Below are 9,122 nucleotides of genomic sequence, written 5' to 3'. Positions count from 1 at the left end.
TTTTAAGCAAATTTATATAAAATAAAATGAATACCTTATTTACATTCAGACCCTTTACTATGAGATTGAGCTCAGATGCATCCTGTTTCCATTGATCATCCTTGAGATGTTTCTACAACTTGATTGGAGTCCACCTGTGTTAAAATCAATTGATTGGACATGATTTGGAAAGGCACACACTTGTCTTTTTAAGGTCCCACAGTTGACAGTGCATGTCAGAGCAAAAACCAAGCCATGAAGTGGAAGGAATTGTCCTCCGAGACAGGATTGTGTTGAGGCACAGATCTGGGGAAGGGTGCTTAAAAAATTATTCAGCATTGAAGGTCACCAAGAACACCGTGACCTCCATCATCCTTAAATGGAAGAAGTTTGGAACCACCAAGACTCTTCCTAGAACTGGCCACCCGGCCAAATTGAGCAATTGTGGGAGAATGGCCTTGGTCAGGGAGGAGACAAGAACCCAATGGTCACTCTGACAGAGCTCCAGAGTTCCTCTGTGGAGATGGGAGAACCTTTCAGAAGGACAACCCATCTCTGCAGCACTCCACCAATCAGGCCTTTATGGTAGAGTGGCCAGACTGAAGCCATTCCTCAGTAAAAGGCACATGACAGCCCACTTGGAGTTTGCAAAAAGAACAGTATTTTCTACAAGATTCTCTGGTCTGATGAAACCAAGATTGAACTCTTTGGCTTGAATGCCAAACGTCATGCCTGGAGGAAACCTGACACCATCCCTATGGTGAAGCATGGTGGTGACAGCATCATGCTGTGGGGATGTTTGTCAGCGGCAGGGACTGCGAGAATAGTCAGGATCTAGGGAAAGATGAACGGAGCAAAGTATAGAAAAATCCTTGATAATAAACTGCTCTAGTGTGCTCAGGACCTCAGACTGGGTTGAAGGTTCACCTTCCAACAGGACAATGGCCTTAAGCACACAGCCAAGACAATGCAGGAGTGGCTTTGGGACAAGTCTCTGAATGTCCTTGAGTGGCCCAGCCAGAGCCCGGACTTGAACCTGATTGAACATCTCTGGAAAGACCTGAAAATATCTGTGCAGCAACGCTCCCCATCCAACCTGACAGAGCTTGAGAAGATCAGCAGAGAAGAATGGGAGAAACTCCCCAAATACAGGTGTGCCAAGTTTGTAGTGTCATACCCAAGAAGACTCAAGGCTGTAATCGCTGCCAAAAGGTGTTTCAACAAAGTACTGAGTAAAAAGTCGTAATACTTTGTCATTTTTTTGCAAACATTTATAGAAACCTGTTTTTCCTTTGCCAGTATGGGGTATTGTGTGTAGATTGAGGGGAAAAAAACAATATAATCCCTTTTAGAATGAGGCTGTAAAGTAACAAAATGTGGAAAAAGTGAAGGCGTCTGAATACTTTCTAAACACACTGTATTTATTACTATTTAAAAATGTTTTGAAAGTTGTGGGAAGGTTGTATGCAAAATAACCATAGGACAACCACACTCTCACCAAGCTCTAAGAAACATATGGTTCTCAGAACGTTATGTGCTGGCTGGGAGTACTGCCTCTGACCGATATATAGCACAAACACAGCTGATAATAGCTGTCACATCACAAAAACACATTAGAATGTAACACGGATCTTTTAACAATATATACATTTTCAACACAACAACAACATGCATTATTTGGCAATATTTTCTCTTCAGCTACATGAGTGTTTCTCAGCAGACGGCAGTGGCCCTCAGCCTGTAACTTGGTTCCCTACGGTCTTCCTCTCACCACCTCTCACCCAGACAACAGAAAATAACTCGCACAAACCACGAATGCAAACAGTGTCAGAAACACTCAGTCACAAACTCAAACACACCAACTCTCTCACACACTTCCCCTCCTCAAATGTAATACCATAGAAACACAGTCAATAATACAAACGCAAAAGCGACAAACAGGCAAATGGATGCTACACATACACCTTCCTCATTTCAACATATCATACAACTACAGTGCCTTCAGAAAGTACTCACACCACTTGACATTTTTCCACAATTTGTAATGTCACAGCCTCAATTTTAAATGGACTAAATTGAGATTGTGTGTCACTGGCAACACACTACACCCTGCATGGACTCACTCTGTGTGCAATAATAGTGTTTAACATGATTTTTGAATGACTACCTCATCTCTGTACCCGACACATACAATTATACAATTAAGGCACCTTAGTCAAGCAGTGAATTTCAAACACAGATGCAACCACAAAGACCAGGGAGATTTCCCAATACCTCGCAAAGAATGGCACCTGTTGGTAGATTATTCAAATAAATATGGTGAAGTTATTAATGACACTTTACAGGCGACTTCCTAACTCAGTTGCCGGAGAGGAAGGAAACCACTCAGGGATTTCACCATCAGGCCAATGGTGACTTTAAAACAGTTATAGAGTTTAATGGCTGTGAAAATTGAGGATGGATCAACAACAGTGTATTTACTCCACAATACTAACCTAAATGACAGAAGAAAGCCTGTACAGTATAAAAATATTCCAAAACATGCATCCTGTTTGCAATAAAGCACTAAAGTAAAACTGCAAAACAATTGGCAAAGAAATAAACTGTCATGAATACAAAGCATTATGTTTGGGGCAAATCCAACACATCATGGGGTACAGCTTCATATTTTCAATCATGGTGGTGGCTGCACCATGTTATGGGTATGCTTGTAATCATTATGGAGTGGGGTGTTATTCAGGATTAAAAAGAAACAGAACGGAGCTAAGCACAGGCATAATCATAGAGGAAAACTTGGTTCAGTCTGCTTTCCACGTGACACTGGGAGATGAATTCACCTTTCAGCAGGAGAATAATCTAAAATACAAGGCCAAATATACACAATTTGCTTACCAAGACGACACTGAATGTGATTGTGTTAGCCGAGTGGCCTAGTTACATTTTTGACTTAAATCGGCTTGAAAATCTATGGCGAGACCTGAAAATGGATGTCTAGAAATGATGAACAATCAACTTGATATAGCTTGAAGATTTTTAAAAGAATAATGGGCAAATATTGTACAATCCAGGTGTGCAATGCTCTTAGAGACTTACTCAAAAACACTCACAGCTGTAATCACCGCCAAAGGTGCTTCTACAAAGTATTGACTCAGGGGTGTGAATACTTATGTAAATGAGATATTTCTGTATTTAATTTTCAATACATTTTCAAAAATTTCTAAAAACATGTTTTCACTTTGTCAGTATGGGGAGGGAAATGGAAATCTTAACTCTACAGCATAACATTACATCGAACACCCATCGAACACCTTTGGGATGAATTGGAACGACGACTGTGAACCAGGCCTAATCGCCCAACGTCTATGCCCGACCTCATTAATGCTCATGGCTAAATGGAAGAAAGTCCCCGCAGCAATCTATTATCTTAGTGATACAAGAAGTGGCATTGTGTTTATAGCCATATTGGTTATCTTGTCTAGCTCTGGTGTAACATTCGTATATAATGCTTCCAGTCTCAGTTCGTCTCACAGATCGATGGAGAACACATCCCAACCCTTCCCATCTGTGTCCAACACCTCCTACCTCTTTCCCACCTCCATTTCCCCTCCTCCCGCTACACACTTAATCCTCCCCTCCCAAGCTTCGTCCGCGCCTCCCTCTACGCCCTCCTCTTCCCCACAGGTCTCCTGGGCAATGCTCTTTCTCACTGGGTGTTCCTGAGGTGTATCCCGACCCAGACTTCAAACCACGTCTACATGTCCAACTTACTCTTCTCCCTCACCACCTCTTTCCTGGCCAACTACTGCTCACAGGTACATCCATCTTTTACTGACATTTGGATTGATTCTTATTTTTCTCAAAGGGGATTGGTCATATATGTGACAAGACACGAAAATAATAATCATCTTAAAATGTATTAAAAGGGAAGAAAAGCGCCAAAAGATCCCTCGTCAATTCCTTCCCAGAGCCTGGTCTGCCTAGTCCTCTTCGGGGTCACACTTGTCCAGAATATCAATATCTACGTCAGTGTCTTAATCCTGACCTGGGTGCCGCTCACCCGCTTCGCCACCCTCATCTAGCACACATATGCCACCTGCCCCAGCACCTGCGCCGACCCTGCTTCCCCACGCCTTCTTCACCAGACTGAGGAGGGTGGGCTTCACCAAGGCCGTGTGCGCCCGGGTGGTGGTGCTGGCCAGAGTACCCGTGGCAGTTTACTATTTCGTGAGGGAGACAGAGGTGGGGGGAGGGGGCGAGGAAGGAGGGAGAGGAGGGAGAGGAGGAGTGGAGGGGAATATGCTCCAGTGTGGCGGTGGAGGCGCGGGGCAGCCAGTCGATGGGGACGATGGTGGCGGCCATTGTGATCTTCTTTGTGTGTTTCCTGCTGGTGCTGACTTTGTACGTGTCCAAGTATATGGAGGTCGCGGCGGTGCACCATTGTCAACGACTCCCAGAGGCTGCTGGGAACAGTGTTCTGGAACATTGTAGTGATCCAGGTGGGAGTTCTGTTTTCTGTTTGTTTTGGTTTTCATTTTTACAAATGAAGTAGACTTCAATTCACTGATGTAGTTGTTTAGTTTCTGGCTGGTTTTATCCAGGGTTTTTACGTCTCATCTAAACCCTTTTCTCTTTTCCTCCTCTCAGGTGGTTCTGATAGTGTGCCTGCTGCCTTATCACAAGTTAATCTTTATCTCTATGGTCCAGCACAAAGTTGACCCAGCCACCACCGCCACCAGGGGGCCCTGGCATCCTCTCTCTGCCAACATCTTTTAACCTTTAAATGAAAGGTGCACTACGCAGCATTTTCAGTAGACTATAACATAACTGTAGGCAATATTTGTCACATTTTTATTTCCGGTTCAAGAGCACTTCCAGAAGAAAATCATGTTTTGTGGAGTTAAGTTATCATCAGTCATAGGTATACACGAAGGAAAGTTTGAAGCCGTCAAACATCGAAACCGTATGTTGATTTTTGATTCAGGACAAGAACTTCCTGCTTTGTCTCGCTGCGCTGCGGACTGCAACCAACTCGTAAATGTATTTCCTGTTGGACAAGACCCGCCCACAGAAGCCCAGAAAACAATCATCAGGCAGGCCAACCATGCAGGCCACCACCAGAGTCAATCCGAATTGTGGGAGGTTGGAGGTGACTGTGTCATAAGGGTTAGGGGTCATGGGAAGAGTCACCCAGGGGGAACTGGAGTCTGGGCAGTGCTCTGTAAAGACTTCTCACATTGACCACTTTCATCACTTCAGGAGAAGTGAGACCAATGTTTTTACCACGTGCTGCTGTTTTTCTTTCCTACTTTATTCAAAGAGCACATTGTATATTTATTAGGGAGAATACATGTGGAACTGATACAGTAAGGCCCAACACAGGAGATAAGAAGCAGGTACAGGAAGTGAAACATTTAAAACAGACAGACATGCAGCGGAACAGGAACAGCGTCTGGACATAAACACGACACGACAAACAATGCTACTACAGGGAACAACCCAGAGGAGCAGACATCGATGCAGGGGCAATCAACAAAGTGACAGAGTCCATATGAGTCCAATGAGTGCAGCTGCGCGTACTGATGGTAACAGGTGCGTGCGTATGATGACGGGTAGCCTGGCGCCCTCGAGTGCCAGGGAGGGGGAGCAGGAGTGACTTATACATTATGCGGTGTGCTTGTGTAATACATATGTAAAAATGTGTATTATAAATCTTATAGGTGTAAAGCGGTATGTGTTTAATCCTGCAGGATGTGTGTGTGTATTGTTCTGTGAAGTGTGGGTCTTGCAGATGGCTGTCGCCTGGGAGGACTAGACAAAGGCAGACAGGCGAGAGAATCTGCCACACTCCACTGTACACACACACACACACACACACACACACACACAGAAAGAGAGATCGAGAGAGAGGATGAGAGGATGAGAGGAAGGGAGGAAAAAATCCCCACGGGTAATGCCCAGAGGCAGCAATTATTGCTAACCTACACTAGCTTCAACAGAAGACTTCTGCCTTCAATCTTTAACCTGTACCCTTTATGCAGAGTGCACACTGTTTGTATTTTCTTGTCTGAATATAATAGTCAAAGTGCTACCTTTTCAAACAACAATAATCATGTCTCTGAGTTTATGCTAAAAAGAGTGACTACCACATTTACATTTGATATTTGAGTCATTCAGCAGACACTTCTGTACATCCAGAGCTGCTTACAGAATGTGTACGGTCGCACGCGTGAGTGTGTATGGGTGTGCATACAAGCGTGTGATTTTTTTTAAATAGAAAAGTGTCCTTCAGTCAAGCATATACACTTTCACACATATTAAGCTCAATTAAGGTAACCAACACAGCATTTTAATCAAAGGCATTTATTTTGGCTCCACTTTAAACCTGAATTATCCTGGCTGTTTATAGCAGATTAGGGCTGTAATTCACAATATCTCTACCATGGCTCACACTCATTAACTATGCCAGTGGTCCACAGGGGGGGGGGGAGAGAGAGAGAGAGAGAGAGAGAGAGAGAGAGAGAGAGAGAGTGAGAGAGAGAGTGTGTGTGTGTGCGTGTTTGTGTGTGTGCGCTAGGACAGGGTTTTTACTTTACCTTCTATAACAGTGTTTGGTTTGTTAAATGTGATATGCCGTGTGTGACGTCCGTTTATATAGTTTCCTCTGCTACTTGAGTCATCTCTCACTCAAGGCATATGCATATATGATGAACAGACAGTAGCAGTAGTGTAAAAGAGGGGTTGGCGGGTGGTGGGTGGGACACCCAGATAGCCCGGTTGGCCAATGTGCGGGAGCACTGGTTGGTCGGCCCAATTGAGGTAGTATATATGATCAACAGAGAGTAGCAGCAGCATAAAAAGAGGGGTTGGGGGGTGGGGTGGGGGCTTAATACAACCTGATACCAGTGCTGGTGGAGGCCTAAATCAGCACGGTGCAACAGTATCTTCTAAATCAAAGAGGAATAGGCGAAGCATGAATATGTTGGCTACATGAATTAAGATTTAATGTAGCCAAAGATTATAGGGTCCCCTAGGAAAACACTGAACATCACTTTGGTTCTTACCCTGTCACAATAACGCGTCCATGGAATTTTCATTCGTTGTCATGTCAAACAACACCGTATTCAAAGTCCCCACTATTAACTAGAGAATTAGAATAAACATTATACTGCCATGATTCCAAAAGTTCACGCAAGTGTTTTGATCTAAATCGCAATTGCAACATTTGGTTAAAAAATAAGGCCTAGTATTTTTGCCCATATCGTGGCAGTGTGGAAATGATCTCAAACGAGTGCAGGAAATGCAGAAACTGATTGTCACGCCCTGGCCATAGAGAGGCTTTTATTCTGTATTTTGGTTGGGCCAGGGTGTGACTAGGGTGGGCATTCTAGTTTCTTTATTTCTATGTTTGGGCCGGGTATGGTTCTCAATCAGGGACAGCTGTCTATCGTTGTCTCTGATTGGGAATCATACTTAGGCAGCCTTTTTCCCACCTGTGTTTTGTGGGTAGTTGTTTTCTGTATAATTTAAGCTCCTTACAGAACTGTTTCGGTTTTCCCTCTTGTTTATTTTGTTTGAGTGTTTGGTCAAACTGCGCTTTGGTCCAATCCTCATTACGACGAGAGCCGTGACAGAACTACCCACCACCAAATGACCAAGCAGCGTGGCCAGGAGGAGCAGGGATCCTGGGCCCGGGAGAAGACGGAGTGGTTGACCTCATGGACATGGGAGGAGGTTATGGCAGGGGACAAGAACCTGCCAAGGAAACAGGCGGAAACAGCAAGGGAGGAACGGCGGCGATACCAGGAGTCACGGCAAAGAGGCAAATACGAGAGGCAGCTCCAAAGAATGTTGGGGGGGGGGTCACACGGGGAGTGTGGCAGAGTCAGGGTTCAGACCTGAGCCAACTCTTCGTGCTTACGGTAGGGAGCGTGGTACTGGTCAGGCATCGTGTTATGCGGTGGAGCGCACGGTGTCTCCAGTGCGCGTTCACAGCCTGGTGCGCTACATTCCAGCTCCCCGCATTGGACGGGCTAGAGTGGGCATCCAGCCAGGTCGGATGGTGCCGGCTCAGCGGTCCTGGTCTCCAGTGCGTCTCTTCGGCCCAGTATATCCTGTGCCGGCTCTGCACACTGTGTCTCCGGTGCGTCTACAGAACCCAGTGTGTCCTGTGCCAGCGCCCCACATTTGCCGGGCGAAAGTAAGGGTTGTGCCGGCTCTACGCTCGAGATCTCCAGTGCGCCGCAGTGTATCCGGTGCCTGCTCCAAGAACCAAGCCTCCAGTATGTCTTCCCAGCTTGGTGAGTCCTGTGCTTGCTCCCAGAACCAGCCTGGTGAGTCCGGTGGCAGCTCCACGCACCAGGCTGCCTATATGTCTCCTCACTCCAGTGATGATCCATGGCATGAAGCCTCCAGTGATGATCCATGACACGAAGCCTCCAGTGATGATCCATGGCACGAAGCCTCCAGTGATGATTCATGGCACAAAACCTCCAGTGATGATCCATGGCCCGGAGCCTGCAGTGAGGATCCATGGCACGAAGCCTCTAGCATTGATCCGCGGTCCGGAGCCTCCAGCAACCGTCCCCGGTCCTGAGCCTCCAGCGACCGTCCCCGGTCCGGAGCCTGCAACGACGATCTCCAGTCTGGAGCCTCCAACGACGGTCTCCAGCCCAGAGCCTCCAGCGAGGGTCCCCAGTCCGGGGCCTGCAACGAGGGTCCCCAGTCCCGGGCCTGCAGCGAGGGTCCCCAGTCCGGAGCCTGCAGCGAGGGTCCCCAGTCCGGGGCCTGCAACGAGGGTCCCCAGTCCGGAGCCTGCAGCGAGGGTCCCCAGTCCGGGGCCTGCAGCGAGGGTCCCCAGTCCGGGGCCTGCAGCGAGGGTCCCCAGTCCGGAGCCTGCAGCGAGGGTCCCCAGTCCGGGGCCTGCAGCGAGGGTCCCCAGTCCGGGCCTGCAGCGAGGGTCCCCAGTCCGGGGCCTGCAGCGAGGGTCCCCAGTCCGGTGCCTGCAGCGAGGGTCCCCAGTCCGGGGCCTGCAGCGAGGGTCCCCAGTCCGGGGCCTGCAGCGAGGGTCCCCAGTCCGGGGCCTGCAGCGAGGGTCCCCAATCCGGGGCCTGCAGCGAGGGTCCCCAGTCCGGGGCCTGCAGCGA

The 9,122-nt window shown here is 47.4% G+C and overlaps 1 protein-coding gene and 1 pseudogene across 13 annotated transcripts in view; one reads left to right on the top strand and one right to left on the bottom strand.

Annotated features, from left to right (window-relative positions):
* Nucleotides 1-9,122, bottom strand: part of LOC135547311 (peripheral plasma membrane protein CASK) — a 203,510-nt gene that overhangs the window by 81,461 nt on the left and 112,927 nt on the right. The window lies entirely within an intron of this gene.
* On the top strand, nt 3,024-4,752 carry LOC135547760 (probable G-protein coupled receptor 82; annotated as a pseudogene).

The sequence above is a fragment of the Oncorhynchus masou genome, chromosome 10 (genome assembly GCF_036934945.1).
Source record: "Oncorhynchus masou masou isolate Uvic2021 chromosome 10, UVic_Omas_1.1, whole genome shotgun sequence".
Lineage (NCBI taxonomy): Eukaryota > Metazoa > Chordata > Actinopteri > Salmoniformes > Salmonidae > Oncorhynchus > Oncorhynchus masou.
Note: the sequence above shows the minus strand (reverse complement) of the source record. Positions and strands in the feature narration are given on the sequence as shown.